The sequence below is a fragment of the Rattus norvegicus genome, chromosome 6, assembly GCF_021556685.1.
Source record: "Rattus norvegicus strain SHRSP/BbbUtx chromosome 6, alternate assembly SHRSP_T2T, whole genome shotgun sequence".
Classification (NCBI taxonomy): Eukaryota; Metazoa; Chordata; class Mammalia; order Rodentia; family Muridae; genus Rattus; species Rattus norvegicus.
In genome coordinates, this window is record NC_141539.1 from 120,550,807 (window position 1) to 120,577,911 (window position 27,105).

The 27,105-nt window shown below is 37.8% G+C and overlaps 2 long non-coding RNA genes across 3 annotated transcripts in view; one reads left to right on the plus strand and one right to left on the minus strand.

The window, feature by feature from the left end:
* Positions 1 to 8,829, minus strand: part of LOC102549614 (uncharacterized) — a 41,383-nt gene extending 32,554 nt beyond the window's left edge. The window contains exons 1-2 of one of the 2 annotated variants that reach the window (XR_015622535.1): positions 8,403 to 8,611; positions 7,752 to 7,859 (exon numbers count right to left, since the gene is read on the minus strand). This is a non-coding gene — a long non-coding RNA (uncharacterized LOC102549614). Of the gene's footprint in view, positions 1 to 7,751; positions 7,860 to 8,402 lie in introns of both variants that reach the window. The other variant, XR_015622534.1, reaches the window with a different exon arrangement.
* Positions 1 to 27,105, plus strand: part of LOC102549466 (uncharacterized) — an 86,267-nt gene that overhangs the window by 37,363 nt on the left and 21,799 nt on the right. The gene's annotated exons all lie outside the window — the stretch shown is intronic.

The window sequence follows — 27,105 nt, forward strand, 5'->3', positions numbered from 1 at the left end:
GTGAGGATCTTAAGCAAGAGTCACACTCTTCCTTTGCTGATGGCAGTTCAGATTTGTACAGTCAATTTGGAAATCATTATAGCAGTTTCTCAAAAACTCTGAGACCTAGTTCTACCACTCCTGGGCATGTACTCAAAGGATGATCAATCCTACCACAAGGACACTTGCTCAACTAGGTGCATAAGCTTTATTTATCTTAGCCAATAACTGGAACCAAGTCAGATGTCTCTGAACTATGGAATGGATGGAAAAATATGGTATACTTACACAAGGAAGTATTACTCAGCTGTCAACAAAAATCATGAAAATTTCAGGCAAAGGGAGGCACATAGAAAAAATCATCCTGAGCAACGTAAACCAGACCAAGAAAGAAAACATGATATATCACTTATAAGTGGCTATTGGCTCTAAAGTGAAAGATAACTTTGCTATAATCCACAGACCCAAAGAGGCTGAGTCACAAGGAGGGCTCAAGGAGCAGAGAGTGCAAATGAATCCTTCTGGCAGGTAGAGTTGAGAAGAGGAGAAAATAGTTATTGGAAACTAGTTATTGGATAGAGTACTGGGGGGAGTGCAATTGGGAAAATTTGGATAGCATTTGGAGGACAAGATAGAAACTTAATGTAATGGCAATAGGAATTTTAATCCAGCAACATGACTTCTCTGGCAAGTGATCATACGCAAAGACCTTCAAGGTCTATGTGATCAATCTGGAATGTAAACACCATTAATCCCTCTGACTGGATTTGTTCTTAGCTATTCTGACAGGTATAAAATGAAATCTGTTCACCCTTAGTTCATAACCTTAAATGTCCTGGCTCTAATACAGTCATGCCCTTACTACACACCTTTAATCCTAAATAATGAAGGTAAACTTAGTTTGTAGAAGGAGATAGCCATGCTTGAAAGTGTTGTCTAATTGAGGAGCAGAAAAAAGTGACAATTCAGAGAAAAATAAGAGAGGTAATTTAAGACAGCAACAGACAGAGAGGGGCAATTTTACTGGGACAGTTTTTCAGAGACAAGTTACAAGTGAAAACAGAGAAAGAGAAGGATCCAGAAGGTTAGAACAGATTGCCCATGATAGTTTGTGGCCAAGCAGAGCAGTCCAGTTAGAAAACAAGAGAAGTCAGTTTGAATCAGTCAGCTTGGAAGATTGGTTTGTTTGTAGGCTAAAAGCTTCCAAGTCTAGCTCTAGGAATAGTTAGAACAGAGAAGGACATGCTCTGTCCTCAGCACAAGCCAAATATTCGCATGGCTTGCAGTACAGCTCTCATTTACCTCTCCATCTAAGGAAATAACAGTGGCCTTTACACAATGAAAACTCCCACGAGTCTACAAAGATGACCCTAGCTAACATTCCTTCTCATTGGGAGTACAGAGCATGAGCCAGAATTTTCTTGGACCAGGTAAGGCTTCTAGTAAAGGGATCAGGACACCAACCCAGCCACAAAACGTTAGACCAACAATTCATTGTGCCTACTAACTGTGTGGCACAGAACTTATTTAGGAGTGGCCAACCAGTGACTGGTATAGCTTGAGACCCACAAGATGGAACCAATATCTGACACCTCTGAAGGGACAGGTAGCAGAAGCTAAAGAGCCCAGAGACCTAGAATAAAACCAACCAAGACCAGCCCCAAAAGGTCAATTAAATGATTATTAATGATACACTGCTGTATCATTAATAATAGACGAGAACCTAGCAGAATCATCATCCAGCAACTGATGGAAAAAGATGTACAGACCCACAGTCAAGCATCAAGTGGATCTTTGAGAATCCAGTGTAAGAGGGGGAAGAAGGATTGTAGGTGCCAAAGAGGACAACCAGAGCTCACAGGGGCCTCACAACGACTGAACTGACAACCAGGGAGCCTTTATGGGTCTGACCTAGGTTTTCTGCAGCTATGTTATGGTTGTATAGCTTGGTATTCTTGTGGAACTCCTAACAGTTGGAGCTGGCAATATCTCTGAGTCTTCTGCCTGCTTTGGCATCCCATTCTTCTCTACAGGATTGCCTCCTCAAGCCTTAATATGAGGGGATGTGCCTAGTCTTACTACTAATTTGATGTGCCATGTTTGATTGATACCCCTGGGTGGCCTGCTGTTTTCTAAAAGTGAAGAAGGAATAGATCTGAGTGAGAGGGGAGATAAATGGGGTTCTTGGAGGGGAGATGGAGGGGAAAACAGCAAATGAATGTAAAAAATGAGAAGATAATAGATTAAAATGACTTTTTCTCAAAGGTGTCACTTAATCATTTAATAGGCAGTCTTATGTTAGCATTAGCTTTTCTAAGCTCATAAGAAATAAATTTTAATATCAGAGAGATTGTATGAAACAGTAATAATATACAATCATTAATAAAATAAATTCATAGAGATACATAATTAAATAAATTACATCAAAAGAAAAAAGTACATTTGTCTTAAGCATATCACTCTGTAATAGCCTCCTTATTTGAAGAATTAAGTCTCTGATTGATACTTGAATCTTTATATTTCCGAGGCTGAAAAACTAGATAGAGACGTTTCTGTATAACTCTACAGACAATTGTTTCCTTTAGGAAGTACAAGCGAATAGAAGAAATTAAAGGAATTTAAACCATTGAAATTGTCAAATACTATAATCAGTGGGGTTTGTGTTTATACTGATCATGTAGGTTAAAGGAAGTACTCAAGACCAGTAAGATATAAGAGTTTTAAAGTTTAAAACTACATTTTTTCAAAGCCATTACATGGTAATTAGCAAAATAAGTGAGGAAATACTAATGCTAAATTTAGGTTATTTTGCAGTAAAAAGAAGAGAACACTTGAAACGTAAATACATAAAATATCCAACAAAATAAAAGCAAAAAAATGAAGGAATCTTGGAACAAAAAAAAGAAGCCCATAAAAATAAATCACTCACACCCATGAACTAAGTAGTGACATGCAGCTTCTGAGTTCTCTTTTCTTTAAATGGAAATATTAATCGATATTTATGCCAAATGTTTTAATCTATGCATTTTATAGAGCTTACATAAGAGAATATATTTATTTATATTTTTAGTCTGAGGTGTCCAGCTTATACATTAGACACATTTACAACAAACATGGTCATGCACATACACTTATATCTTTCTATAAGACCCAAGTGTCAGGATATCCTCAGTGTCCTTTTATTTTACTCAGTATGGCCACTCTCGAGCCTCCTTGACTGGCTTTTTTCTCTTGTCATCAAATAGTCTTAAATGTCTTTGTTTTCGAAAGTGATGTATGAACTCATTTGGTAACTGTCACACACTAATGTCACCCACCCTATGATTCTTTTGAGGACACAACAAATGACTGGCACATAGTAGGTACTTGGCAGTACATGGAGGATGAATAAATGCACCCCATAAAAGCACCTTAGAGAGAAATAATGCCTATATATCGATAGAGTGGTTATAACTACTTGCAATTAAAATTACAAATACTTTAATATGCTTTAATGTTGAGCACAGGGATCCAGGTATGATGGATTATGTTTGTAATCCTGGGACTCAGGAGGTTTACAGAGGTTGAGCACTATGAAGTAAAAGCTATTCTTGTCTATACTGAAAGATACTATCATAAACAAGCAAACAAGAAAAAAATATATGAGAAAGAAATGAAGAAACAGAGGAAAGGGAAGGAGAGAAGGAAAGAGAGAGCACTAATTTTGCACTTAAAGCAGAAGTCCATTGGAAAGACTCAACTACTGTTCTTCCCAAACCCACTCTATAGCCCCAATAGTTGTTTCATCAACAGTTATTTCCTTCCATCATTCTGAAAACTAAGTTAATTCTGTAACTATCTGCCATTTCTCTATCATTTTCCATTATTTAAAAAATGTATCCACTTATAAATCAAAGTCCCCATATCACATTGTCAAAATTGGTCACAAGCATTTGCTATGACATGACATAACATAAAAATAAATTTATTTTTTCCTTCAGGAATGTAGTAAGTCATATTTCGTTCTTGCCTTGCTTTCTTAAACAATTTAGTGTTTTATTGTGTAGTCATTTTTTCTTTTTCATCCAACATTGGTCATGAGTTAGCTTTGAGGACAAATGGCACTTACTAAAGATAAAAAATGAAACAGAATAGTGGTCCAATCACTACAGCTTACCTATTTCTCAAGATCCTTCTCTTTTATAAGAGGATTATTCCTTTCATTTATAATTTCTATGATATTGGGTTACTGCAATGTCAAACTGAACTCTATCCTAAATTCTTAATTTTACTAATATTCATCCCTTTATAAGTATCAGTTCCTGAAATCAAAGAAATACAATTTTGAATAATCATTTTCTTATCTTGTCTTGCAAAGAATGCTTTATCCGAATCAATCAAAATGTGATGCAAATATGCATTTCAAATTTCATTCAGGTATTTGAATATGTTAAGATGCATTTAAAAAGTGTATTAATGTCTCAAAATGTAGCACTTTTGAAAATAAAGGAGATGAGGTACCTAGTTGTTTGGGTAATTGAAGCAATGGCAGCCTTATCATTGTCGAGGGCCATGCAAGATGAGTCCTGGGGTTCTGCCTCTCCTAGGGATACCCTTCTTGGTTGTGCTAACCAGTGGGCCATATTCAGTAAATTCTAAAGCTGATTTGCTATTCATCTTCATGCTATAGGGGGTTTTCTCTGCTTGTTGCTTTCACATCTGTCTTCATCAAAAGAAGTGTATGAAAACTCTAAAGGGGACTTCCAGCCCCTAACTGGGCAGTATCACCCGCACTCACAATAGTAGTGCTTGATCTGTTTCAGGCATTGCTCTTGGAGCATATTAATGATTCGATCATGGCCCTTGGAAAGAATTTAGAAATGCACATTATTAGCAGTGGTCAACACCCTTAGAAAGAATTTGGAGAAGCAGATTGTTAGTAGGGTCAAGACAGTTTTGTTAGTGGCTGTATTGTAGAAAATCTTAGAGAACAATTTGAAGTTCAGAAAAAACAAACTTTTTTTATTAGATTTTTTTTTACATTTTAAATGTTATCCCCTTTCCCTGTTTCCGATCCATAAACCCCCTATCCCATGCCACTTACCCCCTCTTCTATGAGGGTGTTCCCCACCCATTCACCTATCCCTTCATATTTAAACTAGGTAATTTTTAAAGGTCAGGGAACAGAAACAATGGCAGCCTAATGGCAGTGAACGAAATAACTCTTTACTGAAGGTGAACTGGTGATCAAGGTGATGATTAATTTCTTGTACCCATTTTTGCCCCCAGCTTTCTGTTATGACTTAATAAAAATTACTGATGATTACTGTGCAATCTGAGGATTTAAAGCAGGAATGACTGATTGATTGATTTTTATATAAGAGTTTAGATTTCTGATTCTTTTAAGATTTTATAAGATTATTTTTTAAGATCAATACTAAAATAATCTATTCATTCTTTGTAACCACAAATTGTCGCCTGCAAGTAAGGAAGAACTGGCTGAGAAAATTACTTTGTTTGTTTACATTTTATCAATCTACAAAAGTTTGTTAGTTATGAATGTATGTGGGTTCTTGGGAATATGTTTTTGTTGTTTGCTTTTGTTCTCTTAACCTGTAGTATATGTTTATCCACATGAGGGTATTCAGGACATGCTTTTCTACACATTCACATCATGATACATCATTTAATGAAATATAGAATGTACCCACACTGTGGTTTTTGAACTCCTTAAAAGATTTTGCTAGAATATATAAATTATGGGAGAAAATATATAAACTATTGAAGCCTTCTTGTTGGAGTTTGCTTCATACAGCAAATGTGTATATGTAAATATTTATTATGTATAAAGTTGGTTGGAGCTTTGCTCTATCCACTCAAAGTATGGCTGTGTGTGAGTGTATGTGTGTGTGTATGTATGTATGTATGTATTTATGTATGCATGTGTATGTATGAAGTTGTTGGAACTTATCATGCTTCATCTACCTTGTATGCGTGTGCATGTGGGTGTTTGTGAATTCTTCTGTACCCCTTTCTTTTTTCATTCTTGACAGCCGTCAAGGAGTACAGAGTTTACAGAGTTTCTTGCCAGTCGGTGGGGTGTGCAGGCCCCACCGAATCAAGCTTTATTCCCTCAGAGAAAATTTTGAATGTTTGTAACAGCTTTGAAAACTTTCACATAGTCTGCTCAGATTCGATTTTTTTTTTAAAAAAAGGCTGTATAAGAATTGACAAGGAAGAGCAAAATAAATGCTTCAAAACAAGAAAGTATAAGAACAATGCTGTGACCTTGATAACTCCTTTAGAGCAGTTTATGAGTTCATTTGTACCTTCCTAATTTATCCTTCATTTCATGTAGTTCCACAACCAAAAATGCCCCACTTTCTCCCTCAGTGCATGCATTTATTTCTACAGCAAAATCAAATCTAAAACAATGGAATACACGCGTTGTCTTCCATATAAGTAAACATGCCAGGGATGAATGGAGGTCAGGAAGAGGTAAACACAAGAAGAATAACCAATGAGGTCTCATCACTGAGCACTTTCTAATGGAAGTCATCGAAGTAGCTGAATAGAGGGTAATGTAATTCTTCTGAAAAAGGAGGCGGAAATCCTGCACTCTCTTTGAAGGCATGGAAATGGAGCCTCAGAATGTGCAAAGAAGAAAAGTTCAGCACAACGGTAAGAGAGTTTTACTTTAAATCTAAATTAGCAAGAAACTATGCCAAGGATGGCTGCAAGTCCTCCGTAAGTGAATGACATTCCCTTTGATTAAACGAAGTGGCATATGCATTTTTGCAATCATTTTTTAATAGTATATTACATTAACATCTGCAATGTAAATCTACAAAGGATTAAAATTCAGAAATAAAACAAACCATTTCATGAGGCATGGGAGTTCATAAAATATTCATGGGAAGTTATTTAGGTGACATACTAATGGGAAGTGTTTCAAAGTTTCTAAGTTCACAGTTCTATTGACTGTGGAATATTACTATACTTTAACATTTTCCAAAGAGATCACATGTTGTTATGTTTTTACTTCTGGTAAAACTTTGGTGAAAACCCACGTTGCTTATAACAGCAATTGAGAGGGTGACAAAGATTGCCCTGACTCAAAGCGAAGTTCCTAAGTGTTCTCTCACAAGTAAAGAGGGAGAATTGTGGGATTTACGTTAAAGAATGTTTTGTTACACATGAAAAACGGAAGTCCTATTTTCTTTCAATCATCAAAACTGGTTTTCCAGAAAGACTCTGGCCTATTCTAACATCTTTTATCTTATGTAAATTAGAAGCTGATAAACACAAAAACCATTAGTCTTCACTTATGTTCTACAATTGAATCAATGCAATTGATTGTAAAGTTGAGAAGAATGTCACATTTCAGGAAAGCATAATGGCTTTTAAGTCTGATTTATTACTGTAAACAAACACACCAGTGAGACAAAAATTCCCAGAGGAAGCGAAAAGGCAAAACATGCCATGCTAAAAATTCTGAGTGACCTGGAACTTCACCTTTCTTTAACCTGGATCCTGACCTGTGGAGATAAGTAAGGTATACAGAAGAGAATATAATGCATTTCACATGTTTGATTTACACCAAGTCACCATTCCTCCATAAATCTTCACACACAGAAAGCCATGCCTGTGCTAGAACATATTCACTAACTTGGGTAAAGCAAGCTGAAGTTTCACATGAGTCTGAAGAGGAATGTTTTGGCATCCTGTTCAAAGGAACTCAGTTAATCTCTCTTTCTGCTCCCCCATGGAGAAAGCTGGAGCTCTGCACTTACCTCACAGTGGTGAGAGCCACGTGGTCACATGCTATAAAGTCATCACTTTCCAAGGTCGTCAGATATATGGAGCAAAGGCCAAGAAGCAGCTTTGCTGAAGTTTTCAACCTGGAAGTCAGTGGCAGCTAACCATTAATTTGGTTAGAAAGATAATTGGGCTCACTGTCTCATTTCTCAAAGAAAGTTCCCAGGAATTAAAACCCACTTTAATTAATGAAGAGAAACTCTGCCTACTTTGATTTATAGTTTGTATTTTTTAAGAGATTCTATAGAATTCCTTAAGCAGGTACTATTTCTGTGATTTGATTAAGGATCCAGAAATAACTTGTAGTAATGTTTTTTTTCCACTACCTTAAGCTCCAGCTTAGTTTTCTAGCTCCTCTCGTCCTCTGTGCCCCTAGCCTGCAGCTACCAAGAAATAAATGAAAGAATAAGCAAAACTTACTGAATTTTGCCATCCAATTATCTGAAAAACAGCTCTAAAGTCAAAAGCATCACTTCTACATATTCTAAATAATTTAGAACCAGAAATTAAAGAGAGAACATTGAAGAAATAATATGCCTTTAGAGCAAAACTATTTATCTAACATATTCATAAAGGCTATATTTATGTACGTGAATAGTTATGTAGAAAGATAGTCATGTACTTACATGTATTGTTTTCCTCCTTTAACTGGTTTTGATCAAGTTGTTTCGTTAATACTTACATTTATTGCTAAAATTTTCAATGTTTATTAGTAAAGGTTAATGCTTTAAAACACAAGCTGCTAAGGCACTCACAAATTTCTCTAGGATTTAAAGTATGGAGAAATGCAACTAAACCGCTGTGTCAAGTAACTGTCACTATATCCCTGCATTCTAACAGGAAGAAGGAGACATAGAGAAAAAGAGGGGGAGGGGGAGGAGGGAGAGGGGAGAGAGGAGAGAGGAGAGAGGAGAGAGGGAGAGAGAGAGAGAGAGAGAGAGAGAGAGAGAGAGAGAGAGAGAGAGAGAGAGAGAGAGAGAAAGAGATTGATTCTATCCAGGCAACTGTTCAAGCCCTGGTATTTGTTACAGCCATGCACTGCTGCACTGCTGCGCCATACAGATTTTAACTGCACATTGAGTTTTCTTTCATTTCTGGCCAGCTCCCAAAGCCTAGTGGCAGGTGCAGCTTCGGGAATTCCACCTTTTAATAAAAAAGTATTGTAACATAACACAGAGACAATGGAGTTCTTTTCTGACATTCTTTGCTTTACTTGACATATTGCATTCCTAATCAGAATGTCTCAAAGCTCAAACAGAATAGTATATATGTTTTATCATTGAAAGAAAAAATGCTCGCTTGTGTTAGCTTTGCTTGGGCAATGAACCCCATGGCTGGGTGACAGGAGTTAAGAAAGCAACTGCCAGCAGCCCCACTTCCCACTCAGTCTGCTCAGGGTTCAAGGAGGAAAGTTCATTCAACTTTCTCCCAAAGGTGGGTTTTTGAACTCCTTTGGTGCTTCATAAAAGTGACACCTTAATTGCCTTATTACGTGGGTTATGTGGAAATTTCAGAAAGAGAAGATGGTTTCTGAGAGCAAGGAGGATTAGAGTGAATCAGGTAATTCAGTGATTCAAGAGAATGCAAATGGAGAATAGGAAAACTGTACACTAAAGGAATCAGACAGAACGGCAACTGGGTTAAATGCTGTTACTAGACGATCCAAGAATTTGGATTTAATGACCAGACCCTGATATATCAGTGCCAGAGTTCTCTGAACTATACACAGTGTGGTTTTATGGGGCTCTTGTCAGGCTTTAACTTGAAAAAGAAAATAAATGTTTCACAAAACATAAATGAGGTGGACCAGTTGTCTAAGGAATAGATTTGTTGTTCAGGCAAACTACACAAACATTCATATAGAAGATACAGTGCAGTCATAAAATTCAAAGACAGGAATTTTATTTCTAGTTAAAACTAATGTTTTTGGGAGGCCTGAGAAATGGTTCAATTACCAAGCAAGGATAGAAATCTGAGTTTAGATCTTTGAACTTCCGGTTCATTGAGTGATCTTGTTTCAACCTAAAGTTAGAGAACTATTTAGAAAGACACTTGACATGAATTTCTAGCCTCCAGACATACAAACGTGCAAACACACACACACACACACACACACACACACACACACACACACTGAATATGAAGACTTGAATTACTTTACAGTAATATTTGGAAAAAGTTTCTCGTTGGGACTGGCCCAAGGGCACCACAAGTTATCCAGCAATGTCTGAATGAAAGATGTATTTTACATTGATTCAGAAACATCTCAGCTCAGATAATACCCCTCTGAAGCCATTCCATTTTCTTGTAACGAAACATTTTAAAACATTGCCCACAAGTACTGAATGGATAACATTCATAGTGCTGTGAAGCATTCTTGCCTCTATAGCTTCTGTGAGCCACAGGTCCACAGTGACACCCTATTTTTTCAAAGGATGAAAGAAAACTTAACCACAAGTTAAGGTACTCTTGTAATAGCCAATCCTTTAAGCATCTGCCCTGCAGCTGTTTATTATTTCATAATCCTCAGATAAAACTAGCACTGGTGAGGTGACAGAACACCTGCTGTACTCCCAGACTTTATTATTGTATAGTTCATTGATCCTTTCATCCCAGTAAAATAATTGGTTTTACATTTTTAGATGAAAAATGTGAAGACCAGAGAAGCAGTAAATAGCCATGGGTTACACAAATGGCAGGTGTAGAACCAAGATTTGAATCTGTCAGACACAAAAGCTTAGCGTTTGTACTGTAAGACATTTGCTTTAGGATAATACATGCATGGTTACTTTTCGTTGCCTAATTTAATGATTGCCATACCTTCATACATAATTTAATCTCTTTACCTGTGTTGAAGTATTTTTTTTGTTTAATTGAGCTCAATTACTCTGAATTGAAGTCAATGTTAAATAAATCAGGGCTGCTTTGGGGACCGAATGAAAGAGAATATTCTGCCACATTGAACAACCCACTCTAACCCTTCTGGGCACTGTGTTTACAATGCTGATTGAGTCTCTGAAGATTTAAGATTCCAGTAACAAGCTGTGATACCCCATAAAGAATTATAAAGACATGTAGAAGAATTCTGTAGCTATTAGAAACCTCACATACACAAAGATAGAGTATTTTTGTACATTTTATACATAGTCTATAAAAATGTGAACGTTTTGTATAAGCCATTTGATAGCTGCTTCATTTTGCCACTTGTTTCTCACTGATATTGTTGTTATTTTATTTATCTATAAACATTCTTAAAAAATGAATGCAAAAACGCAATATGAATAAACAAATCAAAGACTATGAAGAAATTTAGCTGATCAAAGAATGAAATATGTGTACGAAGAAGTAGTGGGGTGGGTTCTGTGTGTGTGACATCTGGTAAACCTTAAATCCAGAATACCCTCTCTTTGTTGAGGATTTAAATTTGGAACATAGTGTGATTTTAGCTACTTCTCTTAAACTTCTTGATCTGACAAACTAGGTTCCATGTCTTATGACAACAGCTTTTCTCAAGAGATTTCTGGTACTTTCTGATTCTGGTTGGACTGGAAATACCACAAAAACAACTTTCCTTATGGTATTTTGGCACTTCGACCATCAGGACCAGATGGTGCACAGAAGTGCAGAGGAAGCCTTGGATATGAATAAGGATACATTTTTAAAAAATCATTCAGTCTTCTCTAACTTCATTGAATATTAGATAAAGGTTCTTGCCAATTTGTACTCCGCTCTGAACACATCATCTATATCTAGCAGAGCATACCTTGATATCAGGAAGTAAGTGGATAAAGACTTAGATTAATATACCCTATAGGTCTTATTTCTTATTACAAACAAGCATTTGCAAATTGTGGTTAATAGGAAAGAATATAGAAGGTAATAGATGCATTAAATTTGGCAATCAAGCATGAACTATAGGAAGAAATATTTTCCTCAATTCTTTTGACAATAACAAAGCAGCCATGCATAAGAATATAAATGCAATCACAAGTGTGCATCAAAGATGCAATCCGTACATAACATATAATTAATCCAGAAATGCCAAGAGAGAAATACAGCTTAGCCCTTTACTGCAATGCATCATTTGTACACAAAGCAAATTGAACTTTTGTTGGATGTTACTGTTTGTTTTCATTTGTTTGGGGATTGTGTTAATCAATGTTTTAAGGCTGTGAAGAGACACTGTGACCATGGCAACTGTTTAAAAGGAAAGTATTTAATTGGGGCTTGTTTCAGAGGTTATGTCCATTGTCAGCATGATGAACAACAAGACAGTAAGCAGGCAGACAGAATCCTGGAGAAGGAGCCAAGAGATCTACATCCAAATTAGGAGGTAGCAGGGAAAGAGGCACTGGGTCTGGTTTAGACCCTTGAAACTTCAAAGCCCACTCCCAGGGACACACTTCCTTCAAAAGGACAAACTTACTCCAACAAGGCTATATCTCTTAATGCTTTTAAATAGTGTGCCACTCCATATGGGTTCAGATACGTGAGCCTGTGGGAGCCATTCTTATTCAATTCACCACATGAATATTGCTCACTAATTTGACTCAGGGAATAAGGTTTCAAAAAGAATAAAATTCTTCAATGACTTCAATTCTCAGTGAATTTTTTTTTAATCAGTAGAGAACAGCTAAGGCTAATATTACCTTCTTCTTGCATCGTGAATGGAAAGATTAAAAGGAAACAAAGATAGTAGTGGTTGGGGAGCAAGACAATATCAGAGCAACAGAAAGGATGGGAAAATAAAATAAACAAAGAAAGATGAGGAGGAAGAGGAAGTGGGTGATCATGACAACAGATATTCTGAAGTAAGGTCTTCTAAATGTATTTCCTTGAAATTTTACATAAATTAGAAGACTTGCTGAAATTAAGCTTAGACATGTTTCTGTCAGTTTCTTCATATAGAAAATGTATGTTGACAGACTGCAACAGAATGCTTTTCCAAATGCTGCTTCGTACAGTGATCTTTGCACAGGAATTACTTTATATACAATAATTACATGGATTTAAGGATTAAAAAGATAACCAACTATGAAAGATTATAGACTGCTCTTCTATTTCATATTATATATCATATGTAGATATGTGTGATAGACTTTTAAAAAATTAGCAAACAAGAATTTATAATTTATATTTCACTCAGGAGATATACAAGTTGCTTTGATGAACCATGAGATAAAAACCACAGTTCAGGATTACTTTATGGATGTAAAGCCATGTCATATGTTCTGACAAGAATACAAAGCTGTTAGAAATTCACTTATCCTGTTTATCAAGAAACTAATTCTACATTTTAAATTTGGATTATTGTGGTTCAAATGTCTTTATAATCAGTGTTTTTATTCTTGATAGTTTATACTTGATATTGGATCTTAACAATATTTTAATTGATCCCCACTGTCTCCAACAGAGAAGTGTCTTTAAAATACAGTAAATACATAGGTGAATACCAGTAGTAAACCACTGAACTGAGAATGGGACCCCTGTAGAAGAAATCAGAGAAAGAACTGGAAGAGCTTGAAGGGGCTCGAGACCCCATATGAACAACAATGCCAACCAACCAGAGCTTCCAGGGACTAAGCCACTACCCAAAGACTATACATGGACTGACCCTGGGCTCCAACCTCATAGGTAGCAATGAATATCCTAGTAAGAGCACCAGTGGAAGGGGAAGCCCTGGGTCCTGCTAAGTCTGAACCCCCAGTGAACTAGACTATGGGGGGAGGGCGGCAATGGGGGGAGGGTTGGGAGGGGAACACCCATAAAGAAGGGGAGGGGGAGATGTTAAGGGGGATGTTGGCAAGGAAATCAGGAAAGGGAATAACATTTGAAATGTAAATAAGAAATACCTAATTTAATAAAGATGGAAAAAAACCAACCAAACAAAAAGAATAATGAAAATAAATAAATGCAATGCTTTCCCTTATAAACTGACACTGTAATCTTTCCTATGACAAAGGACAGGGTCAATCAACAAAGAGCATCAAATATGAGTACAGACCTAAAGAGAAAATATGATTATAAAGATTTCCTTTTGTCTTTGTATCATATGAAACTGACCAAGCAAATATTCCCAAAGGCCTATCATACAAGAGCCTCTCCTGTCTGGTTTCTTGAAAGCGTAATATTTTAGAAGTCCTTAATCTTACATGATGAAAACCCCATCTCTATTCCCTTTTTATATAAACCTGTTTTAATATGAATACTTAGAAATGTGTGAAGCTGATTCAGATTAGCTCTAATAAAACTACTTGGCTGCTTTTAAACTAACAGTTTTAAAAGTGGAAATCTCAATCATGGATTCATAATTAAACAATTTTATTTCAAGGATAATTTCGTTTAATAAGGCAATTTTTTTAGTTGAAGGCTTCTGAAAGAATAAAAGCTAAAAGTAAAAGTTAATATACTTTGATACCCCTTTGCAAAGAAAAAAACTTCCACTACTATATGAATATGACATGTATTTGATCACCTTACTAATAATCTCAAACCATCTACATGTGTCTTCTGCACACACATAATTTGACAAGACAAAGCTTTAGAGTAGCATCTGCTTAAAACTAAAATCTATAATAAACTGTTTCAAACATTTTAAATACACATTTGTATTGAAATCAAACCTAGATAAAAGTTATAGGGGCCTAATTTGTTTACCAGAATACATTACATCTACTCACTGAAAGCCAGGCATTAAACTCCCTAGTCAGTATGGTAATTAAATGGGGGGAGGATGGGGAGGGGAACACCCATATAGAAGGGGAGGGGGAGGGGTTAGGGGGATGTTGGCCCGGAAACCGGGAAAGGGAATAACAATCGAAATGTAAATAAGAAATACTCAAGTGAATAAAAAAAAAAATGTCTCCCAAGTTAGTGGGATGAATCAGTCTGTAAGGACACAGGTCTTACAAGCCCGGCCATGAGAGTTTATTCTTCATAATCCACTAAAGGACAGAAAGAGGAAGCAACTGCACTAAGCTACCTTCTGACCTTGGCACCAGACAGTGAAACATAAACATAAACAAACAAATAATGCTTAAATTGATATTTAAATCTTAAACAAATAGCTTAAAACTAATGTCTCCAGAAATTTCCAAGTGTCATCTCCAGAGAAAAACAATTAACTCTACTATTTGGGAATCTTGGTATAAAAGGTTATTTTCTTCAGACATGAGTGTACAGAGAATTAATCATTGACTTCTGATAATCTCACTTGATGGTTTTCTTCTCTATTAAAATTTACAAATATGAAACTTTTGGATTCCTGGAGAGAGCAAGATGACAATAGTTCTTAACCCAGCGTTTTCTATGATCTTTATCTCATTGCTTTGATTTATAAGTTCATTAATACACAGTAATCATTTTTCATGATAATATCCCTCCACAGTCAATTCCTAAAAACAAAAAGTAGTTTCCTTTTTGAATAATAATGTCTCTTTAATGAGCAATCATGTGTCCTCTAGCCCTGTGATTAAGCGTATGTATTTTTAATGTGTATTATTTTTACATACTTTAAAATTATAAATAGACTAAAGTCAATAGTAAATACACAACATGTAGTCAAATAGTCAACAGAAACTCAATAATGAATAGCAGGTCAAAGCCTGTGTTGCTCATAAGACCTTCAAAATACTTTGTGTCAAGACCTTTCTAACCCACTGATTTGTCTTTCAACGAATTTTCTTGAAAGCAATACTCTAAAACTATTGCTTATACAGTCTCACTGATTAAATATATTGTTTCGCACATATATGTCTTATAAGCAGGACTGTAATTAACTCTTGTTTAACAAACATTATATGCATATAATCACACACATACACACACATACACATACAGAGTGTAAACTGTGTTACACATAGAAAAGCTTAAAAATAATTTATATAATCATGTACATTGAAAGTATTTGCTCCAGTTGCACAGTATTCAATCAAAAATGCCTGAAAAATAAGATTATTTTATTTGAATGGGATGAGATCTCTGGTAATTTGCAACATGCATCAACAAGGGTCGAGCCTTAAAGAAATTGTTTAGAATTTTAGTGAGAAGATTCTGACGGATAGTTTTATGGTTGGATTTCCAATACAAAAAAAAAAAATGACCATGTCAGCTGAGCCACGAGCCTCATAAGCCATCACCAAAATAGTCCACAAGGCACTTAAACTGGAGGAAGTCACAGCACTTCTACAGTTAACCCTGTTGATTTAACCTAAATCTAGAATTTGACCGTAAAATACACATATTTGACAGCTGTGGTTATTTAAGCCACTCTGTGCCTTTGTTTTCTTTGTCTAATTCATGCATTTAAATGTTTTGTAAGCACAGTGATTATACCATAGCTGTTGGGTGACACCCCCTTTTTTCTTGCAGTAGGGCTGATAGTATAGGGGATAGGGAGGATTGTGCTTCTAAGAGGTGAGAAAGGGTCTCTAACTATTTCTCCATCTGTTCTTTTGAGATTTACACAAATTCCATGCAGATAAAGAGGAGCTGCTACACCTGACACAACTCCTGGGTCTCCACTAAAAACAAGCAGGCAAGGCCACCCGCTACTCTCCAATTCTTGTTACATCAAAGCAGCCTGGATTATGCATCCTCATTGGCTGACTGGGAGTCTTCCACAGCTAGAGTGTCTGCTCCATTCTAGCAAAAGAACAGCAGGTCCCAAACTCCTGAACGATCACATAAAGGATTGCAAAATTCAGGCTGGAAGAAAAGGGTGGCTGTTCGGGTTTTGTGTCTTTATGTTCATCCATGCTGTATATATTCCCTCCATTACTGTTTATAACTTAGTTATAGAAGCCACACCCATTCTGTCTTTCACATCATGCAAAGGGATCATGGGTGTTAAGTGATATTGAAAAATAACGGTGAGTTGACAATTCTCTTGCCTTTTCTCTGCTTTTGTTCCTCTCATGATCCAGACAAGGGAGTTTATTTTTAGTTTTGCTTCCTTGTCACTTTGCTTCTCCATGTTATGCTGTAGGTATTTTGGCCATGTTTATGAAAACCTACAAAGAGGCACAAGGCATCTGAAGAAAATGTCAGTTCTGGGCTTCAGTTGTCATAATAGAAGAGTGATCAATTCTACAAGGCTGCTACTTACTGTGATCCACCAAACAGATCCACATAAACTTGACAGATGGCCTCATCACAAGTTGTAGAAGTGGCATAGAAGAGTCTGCAGCAATGCAGACTTATTTCATTTTCCTCTTTTACAAATCGATGAGTTATAGTAATTGTGGAGAGTGACGGTGACCTCTTTACTGTTGATCTGGAATCAAGTTAGACATGCCCATCATGTTAAAGCTTACAATACTCCTGGATTTCCAATTACAAGTTTGCAAATCCCCATTGAAATTAAGATGATGTAAGGCAAGAATAATTTATTATATATAATCACCCTTGTCATGCTCACTCTGCTTACAATATTTATAAACCCAACTTTGTGTCACTCTAAGCAGCTGACTAATGTTTTCATCCCATGTTAAGTTCACCAAGATACAAAAGCATATGTTTCTTTTCCCCTATCGCTGACATGTCTTATCTATAGCTTGCCAAGTACAGGACTGAGAATTAACTTCTTTGTTAAATGGATATATGTTCAATGGATGATGGGAAGGCTCCACAAATTCATGCTATGGTGTCAAACATACTTATTTCTAATACCCCATTTAAACCAATCCTTTGTAGTCCCCCAACCTGGGACAGTTGGGATCTCAATAGAGACATGTCAATCTGCAGATGTTTCTGCCAATATTAAATCATTCAAGTCTCCAAAAGGAAAACAGCTATGCCTGTCTCACAGACATTCCTCTGGATTCCTAGTCTGCTTCAGCTCTGGCAGTGTCTTCCCAGGGACGTATTTCAGTCTAAAGGCACTTTGACAGAATTGAAAAGGTAGCTGAGCAGACTGATGTGCTGAGTTTTCCTGACTATGCAGTGTGGGAGCAAGGTACACACAGTATCCTGCTCTATCAGCCAGCAAACATGCATTTGTGGTGGAAGTTTATTTTTGAGTAGCTTGAAAAATCAAATGAGCCAGCATTTAAAGAAGAGGAAACAGTAGAAAGCAGCATCAAGAGACACTGTAAATCCAATAAGGAGAACTAAAACTCTAAGAAGACAGTTCGACATGTTAATGGACCTCTCGTCACTAGGCTTGGAAGTAGACTCTATCACTGGAACCCTCCAGGTGAAACAAGCCAGCGCTTCAGAAAAAAGAAAATTCACACAAGATTTTAAACACTCTGGAACTATGTTATTTCCTTTTAATATTTGGAGAACTTAAAATGTTGGCACGGGGAGAGCAAAGGTGTGACATGTTCCTGGAAACAGCTTTATCTATAGATGGTGTCAGAAGGTCAGAAAGAACGGAGACAGGCTGGGAAAGGAATCTGCATGTTTGGAACATCACAAGGAGACAGAGAGAGAACTTGGCAAGCCAAGTGCACGAATTCCTACCTTCTGAGCAAACTGGAACCACAGTGTGTTTGTTTTAAGTGTCATCATTTTTTGGGTATATTAATGAATTTTTAGCTTTGACTATCTCAAGATGTGAGAAAATTAATTGGGAGTGGCTAAAATGTTTAACCTTTCCTTCTTTCATTTACCACCCTCCCTCCCTCCCTCCCTCCCTCCCTCCCTCCCTCCCTCCCTCCCTCCCTCCCTCCCTCCCTCCCTCCCTCCTTTCTTTCTTTCTTTCTTTCTTTCTTTCTTTCTTTCTTTCTTTCTTTCTTTCTTTCTTTCCACACTCCAGATTTTATTCCCCTCCTGGTCCACCCTCTGACTGTTCCATATCCCATTCCTCCTCCACCACAAGCCCCCCCAACCCCTGCCTCCGCCACCTTCTCCATGATGATGAACCCACCCTACCAGACCTCTAAACTTCCTGGAGCCTCCAGTCTCTTCAGTGTTAAGTGCATCTTTTCTAACTGAACACAGACCCGGGAGTCCCCTACTATATATGTGTTAGGGAACTCACCTCAGCTGGTATAACCAGTATCTGAGTGGTGATCCAGTGTCTGAGAGATCTCAGAGGTCCAGGTTAATTGAGAATGGTGGTACTCCTACAGGGTTGCCCTCCTCCTCAGTTTCTTCCAGTTTTTCCCTAACTCAACCAAAGGGGTCACAGCTTCTGTTCATTGGTTGGGTGCACAAATCTGTATCTGACTCTTTTAGCTTCCTTTTTGGTCTTTTAGAGGTCAGTCATGATAGGTCCCTTTTTGTGAATGCCCCATAGCCTCAGTAATGGTATCAGGTCTTGGGGCATCCCCTTTATTTGGATCCCACTTTGGGCCTGACACTGGACCTGCTTTCCTCAGGCTCTTCTCCATTTCCATTCTGAATTTCTTACAGACAGGAATAATTGTGGGTCACAGTTTTGACTGTGGTATAGCAACCTCATCCCTCACTTGGTGACCTGTCTTTCTGCTGGAGGTGGGCTCAACAAGTTCCCTCTCCCCATTGTAGGGCATTTTTCATCTAGGACCCACCCCCTTTAAGTCCTGAGAGTCTCTCACTTTCCAGGCCTCTGGTTCAGTTTGGAGGGTCCCCCAACCTTCTTCCTCCAGAGGTCACCTGTTTCTATTCTTTCTGCTGGCCCTCAGCCACCTTACAACAGTCAGAATGGCTAAGATTAAAAGCTCAAGTGACAATACATTTTGGTGAGGGTGTGGAGAAAGATGAATGCTCCTCCATTGCTGGTGGGATTGCAAACTGGTAAAACCACTCTGCAAATCAATGTGGAGGTTCCTTAGAACGTTAGAAAATAGACGTACCTAAAGATCCAGAAATATGACTCATGGCAATATACCCAAAAGATGCCCACCATGCCACAGGGGCATGTGCTCCACTGTGTTCATAGCGGCCTTATTTTTGATAGCCAGAAGCTGGAAATCACCCAGATGTTCCACGACAGAAGAATGGGTACAGAAAGTGTGGTTCGTTTACACAATGGAATACTACTCAGCCATTAAGAACGAGGGTATCCTGAGTTTTGCAGGCAAATGAATAGAAGTAGAAAATATCATCCTGAATGAGGTAACTCAGACCCAAAAGGACATGCACGGTATGTACTCACTAAAAGTGGATATTAGTAAGAAAAAAAAAGTACCCAAGCTATAGCCCACAGAACTCAAAAAGGTCGACAAGTTGACAGGCCCTAGTGAGGAAGCCTCAATCCCAATTGGGAGGGAGAAGAAAGCAACCACAAGAGGGGTGGGAGGGAGGGAGAGATGAAGGAAAGGGGATGGTGGTGGGCAGAGAGGGGAACATGACCTCTTCTTTTCTAATGAAAGTTCAGATAATTCAAGCTTCCCTTAAATCAAAGGTTTTGTTTTGAACCACATACTAAGCTACAGACCTAAAGGTCATGTGTTTCTCCTAGAAGAATGCATCTTGCTCCTGAATGAATCTGGGGTTTGGCAGCAGGCTCCTGCACCCCATTGAGATGGGCTGCTTTCTGGAATTCTGTTTACATGATGTTGTTCTGCACCTGAGACAGCACAGGGGTAGCCTGCACTGAAACAATAACCAAGGGACAAACAGAAACTTAAGGAGGCCAGGACTGACCCCAACATCAGTGCTTGTCGAAAACACTACAAAGACCTTGGCCACCTAAAATGCCCTCTGTTTTCTTTGAAGAAAGAAATGTTGTCACAACCCATCAGTCAGAGAAAGATCTTCTGGGAATGAGTATGTTTAATATGTCAACTGGTAATTAAGAAAAAGCAAGATAGAAATATCCTTTGATCTTCCAGACGATGTGCCAAGAAATTATCTTCCTGACAATGCTCACACATGCTTGTATGGCATTGCCTGTCATAGCAGAAGGAAGAAATGCACAAATGGTCATGAATAAATGCTGACTAAGTCATAGACTCACTGTGGAGGCAAGAAAGCCATTAAAATAGGGTGACAAGAAAATGAGCTCCATGACTGCTAATGTAAAAATGTGCATAAAATGTGCATTCTATATGAATTTACATATACACACAAATGTATGCCTTTATTCATATATATACATATATGTATATATATATTGTCTATGCTGTGTATTTGAAGTGGAGTGAGGCAGTGAAGCCAATTGAAGAATATATATATATATATATATATTATATATATATATAGAATACATTGAAACAAAATAATTGATAATTGTGAAAATAATTTAGGCAATATATATGTGTGCGCATACACACAACATGTATATACGTGCATACACATTTGTGTGCACACACACACACACACACTCACACACACACAAACACAAACACATGATTTCCCCGGAAAAATCAAATACAAATTAATCCTTGGCCCTCTGACAACTTACAGTTTAGTACTTTTTTAGAAATTTGATCATGTTTGGTTATGAACACATAACCAAAAAAACTGTTCAAATATTCCCCTAAGAACTGTCTTGTGGCTCTCAGAGGCTGACGGTGAGAGATATTATAATAGAAATGTCATATGCTTTGTCTTGTACTCAGGAGTCTCTGGTGCACTTTCTGGTAATTTGCTCTAAAATTCTGTTTCTTTACCTGCAATATTCTCAGAACTCAGACACTTATTTCTTCTGAACTTTGAAGATAAAGTAAACTGCTAATTTCTTTTTTTCACAGTTTTCCCAGTACAGCTATAAAGACTTAATTGTCTATGTGTCTCTTTCCCCTTTGTGAAGAAAGAAATTCAATAGAATTCCTTTGTTACAAGGATACAATTGTTATAAGGATTTTATGGAATAATACAAATCATATCAATATTTCTGGCCAAACTCAATCATCATTGTCAAGGACAGAACACCTACTCTCATGAATCAGACACTAGATAACCCACACACCTATGGGGTGCAAACTACTATTGCATCCAATCATCACAAGTAGCTGTAAAGTTGTACATGGTACAGAGTTCATTTTCTTCTCTGTCTCGTCAAATGATAATTCTGCAAATTCTGTTTCCTGACTCTTCTGCTAATATCTATTCCTCTTCTTTGTTGTTGTTGGTTGCTGGTTGTTGTTGTCGTCATTGTTCCAAATCAGGTCAAAGAAATTGCCTATCGATCCATTACATAATTTGCTCGAAGCACACCAAAAAAAAAAAAAAAAAAAAGATGACAAATTACAAATTTTACAACTTGCTGAGTATTATTTTAGTTTGTTTTGTTCCAACAACAAACACTGAATAATGAGGCTGTGGTGTGAGAAGGAGGGGAACTATCAGGAAATGCCACCTTTATATCTAGGTTACTACTGAGAACCCTCAGACCTCAATTCCACTGCAACTGCTCTCACAAACCACTTAGTCCATGCCTTTGTTTCAATCTGTTAGAAACTGTGTAGTGAAATTTATCTTCCTGGACTTAACAGTAGCATTCTTCTCTAGATAAGAACTGTCATTCTTTGTAAAATTGCATCTGGAGAAAACTTGTCTGCTGTTAGAGAAAATATACTAAGCGCAAAGAAAGTAGTCCACCTAGATTGGGGAAGCAGCGATCATTTTTGAACTGTCCGTGAGCACCAGTGGACAAACACATTCCAACAAGATGTGGACCTGCTTCAAGAGTTGCATCTGAAGAACAGTCTCATACTTGGGGACATATTATTTTCTGTTTCACAAGGCTCTAGAGTTACAACACTCTTTCAAGGTTTCACGGACTATGTTCATTCCTAGTTTTCATATATATTTAAGAATGACAACCCTTGGGCTGGAGAGATGGCTTAGTGGTTAAGAGCACTGACTGCTCTTCCAGAGGTCCTGAGTTCAAATCCCAGCAACCACATGGTGGCTCACAACCATCTGTAATGAGATCTGCTGCCCTCTTCTGGTGTGTCTGAAGACAGCGACAGTGTACTTATACAAAACAAATAAATAAATCTTAAAAAAAAAGAATGACAACTCTTACATTTTGAAACTTCTACTCTTTGAATTGCATGGTATTGAGAACAAAGTACCATGTAAACTAATACTTTGTAGCTCCAGTTCCTTAAAATTACCTCAATTCCCTACCTCAGAGAAGGACAACAATCAGTAATCATCAAATAAATGGCAGGAAGAAAGGATATGTGAGTCAATGAGTGAATGAACATGTGATCCATTGTTCCCTATTTAGTTAAGTGTTGGAAGCAAGAAATAAATTGGGACCTTTTAAGTCATGTTCTTCTTCACTATGGGTGGACAACTTTCATATAAACTATACAAATTGAATTTTCTTTTTTTCTTCCAATTTGTCTAGTGTTTTTTATTCTGCATTTAATTTTATGCTTTCTTCTTTGATTTCACTTTATCTTTCACCACAAAGAAAGTGCATACAATTTGTGTGGTTAACTATTTCAATTTACTACACTGTATAACTATTTATCTTATAGTACTGACTTTGCTCAAAACAATGAAGGTAAGCAATTTAAAGAAATTCTAGACACCCGCGGATCCTGGCCCACAGCAGCTCTCTGCTCCCAGACCCGGTGAGAGAGAGACCCAACCGCCTGGTCAGGTGGGCACTCCTGAGGCTGCAGAGCGGAAGAGACCACCAACTCTGCTCACCCCTGCCCACATCCCTGGCCCAAGAGGAAACTGTATAAGGCCTCTGGGCTCCCATGGGGGAGGGCCCAGGAGCGGCAGGACCCCTGCCTGAGACACTGCTGGAACCTGAAAGAAACAGACCGGATAAACAGTTCTCTGCACCCAAATCCCGTGGGAGGGAGAGCTAAACCTTCAGAGAGGCAGACAAGCCTGGGAAACCAGAAGAGACTGCTCCCTGCACACACATCTCGGAGGCCAGAGGAAAAAGCCAAAGACCATCTGGAACCCTGGTGCACTGAAGCTCCCGGAAGGGGCGGCACAGGTCTTCCTGGTTGCTGCCCCTGCAGAGAGCCCCTGGGCAGCACCCCACGAGCGAACTTGAGCCTCAGGACCACAGGTAAGACCAAATTTTCTGCTGCAAGAAAGCTGCCTGGTGAACTCAAGACACAGGCCCACAGGAACAGCTGAAGACCTGTAGAGAGGAAAAACTACACGCCCGAAAGCAGAACACTCTGTCCCCATAACTGACTGAAAGAGAGGAAAACAGGTCTACAGCACTCCTGACACACAGGCTTATAGGACAGTCTAGCCACTGTCAGAAATAGCAGAACAAAGTAACACTAGAGATAATCTGATGGCGAGAGGCAAGCGCAGGAACCCAAGCAACAGAAACCAAGACTACATGCCATCATCGGAGCCCAATTCTCCCACCAAAACAAACATGGAATATCCAAACACACCAGAAAAGCAAGATCTAGTTTCAAAATCATATTTGATCATGATGCTGGAGGACTTCAAGAAAGACATGAACACACTTAGGGAAGCACAGGAAAACATTAATAAACAAGTAGAAGCCTACAGAGAGGAATCGCAAAAATCCCTGAAAGAATTCCAGGAAAACACAATCAAACAGTTGAAGGAATTAAAAGCGGAAATAGAAGCAGTCAAGAAAGAACACATGGAAACAACCCTGGATATAGAAAACCAAAAGAAGAGACAAGGAGCTGTAGATACAAGCTTCACCAACAGAATACAAGAGATGGAAGAGAGAATCTCAGGAGCAGAAGATTCCATAGAAATCATTGACTCAACGGTCAAAGATAATGTAAAGCTGAAAAAGCTACTGTTCCAAAACATACAGGAAATCCAGGACTCAATGAGAAGATCAAACCTAAGGATAATAGGTATAGAAGAGAGTGAAGACTCCCAGCTCAAAGGACCAGTAAATATCTTCAACAAAATCATAGAAGAAAACTTCCCTAACTTAAAAAAAGAGATACACATAGACATACAAGAAGCCTACAGAACTCCAAATAGATTGGACCAGAAAAGAAACACCTCCCGTCACATAATTGTCAAAACACCAAACGCACAAAATAAAGAAAGAATATTAAAAGCAGTAAGGGAAAAAGGTCAAGTAACATATAAAGGGAGACCTATCAGAATCACACCAGACTTCTCTCCAGAAACTATGAAGGCCAGAAGATCCTGGACTGATGTCATACAGACCCTAAGAGAACACAAATGCCAGCCCAGGTTACTGTATCCAGCAAAACTCTCAATTAACATTGATGGAGAAAGCAAGATATTCCATGACAAAACCAAATTTACACAATATCTTTCTACAAATCCAGCACTACAAAGGATAATAAATGGTAAAGCCCAACATAAGGAGGCAAGCTATACCCTAGAAGAAGCAAGAAACTAATCGTCTTGGCAACAAAACAAAGAGAATGAAAGCACACAAACATAACCTCACATCCAAATATGAATATAACGGGAAACAATAATCACTATTCCTTAATATCTCTCAATATCAATGGCCTCAACTCCCCAATAAAAAGACATAGATTAACAAACTGGATACGCAACGAGGACCCTGCATTCTGCTGCCTACAGGAAACACACCTCAGAGACAAAGACAGACACTACCTCAGAGTGAAAGGCTGGAAAACATCTTTCCAAGCAAATGGTCAGAAGAAGCAAGCTGGAGTAGCCATTCTAATATCAAATAAAATCAATTTCCAACTAAAAGTCATCAAAAAAGATAAGGAAGGACACTTCATATTCATCAAAGGAAAAATCCACCAAGATGAACTCTCAATCCTAAATATCTATGCCCCAAATACAAGGGCACCTACATACGTAAAAGAAACCTTACTAAAGCTCAAAACACACATTGCACCTCACACAATAATAGTGGGAGATTTCAACACCCCACTCTCATCAATGGACAGATCATGGAAACAGAAATTAAACAGTGATGTCGACAGACTAAGAGAAGTCATGAGCCAAATGGACTTAACGGATATTTATAGAACATTCTATCCTAAAGCAAAAGGATATACCTTCTTCTCAGCTCCTCATGGTACTTTCTCCAAAATTGACCATATAATTGGTCAAAAAACGGGCCTCAACAGGTACAGAAAGACAGAAATAATCCCATGCGTGCTATTGGACCACCACGGCCTAAAACTGGTCTTCAATAACAATAAGGGAAGAATGCCCACATATACGTGGAAATTGAACAATGCTCTACTCAATGATAACCTGGTCAAGGAAGAAATAAAGAAAGAAATTAAAAACTTTTTAGAATTTAATGAAAATGAAGATACAACATACTCAAACTTATGGGACACAATGAAAGCTGTGCTAAGAGGAAAACTCATAGCGCTGAGTGCCTGAAGAAAGAAACAGGAAAGAGCATATGTCAGCAGCTTGACAGCACACCTAAAAGCTCTAGAACAAAAAGAAGCAAATACACCCAGGAGGAGTAGAAGGCAGGAAATAATCAAACTCAGAGCTGAAATCAACCAAGTAGAAACAAAAAGGACCATAGAAAGAATCAACAGAACCAAAAGTTGGTTCTTTGAGAAAATCAATAAGATAGATAAACCCTTAGCCAGACTAACGAGAGGACACAGAGAGTGCGTCCAAATTAACAAAATCAGAAATGAAAAGGGAGACATAACTACAGATTCAGAGGAAATTCAAAAAATCATCAGATCTTACTATAAAAACCTATATTCAACAAAATTTGAAAATCTTCAGGAAATGGACAATTTCCTAGACAGATACCAGGTATCGAAGTTAAATCAGGAACAGATAAACCAGTTAAACAACCCCATAACTCCTAAGGAAATAGAAGCAGTCATTAAAGGTCTCCCAACCAAAAAGAGCCCAGGTCCAGACGGGTTTAGTGCAGAATTCTATCAAACCTTCATAGAAGACCTCATACCAATATTATCCAAACTATTCCACAAAATTGAAACAGATGGAGCACTACCGAATTCCTTCTACGAAGCCACAATTACTCTTATACCTAAACCACACAAAGACACAACAAAGAAAGAGAACTTCAGACCAATTTCCCTTATGAATATCGACGCAAAAATACTCAACAAAATTCTGGCAAACCGAATTCAAGAGCACATCAAAACAATCATCCACCATGATCAAGTAGGCTTCATCCCAGGCATGCAGGGATGGTTTAATATACGGAAAACCATCAACGTGATCCATTATATAAACAAACTGAAAGAACAGAACCACATGATCATTTCATTAGATGCTGAGAAAGCATTTGACAAAATTCAACACCCCTTCATGATAAAAGTCCTGGAAAGAATAGGAATTCAAGGCCCATACCTAAACATAGTAAAAGCCATATACAGCAAACCAGTTGCTAACATTAAACTAAATGGAGAGAAACTTGAAGCAATCCCACTAAAATCAGGGACTAGACAAGGCTGCCCACTCTCTCCCTACTTATTCAATATAGTTCTTGAAGTTCTAGCCAGAGCAATCAGA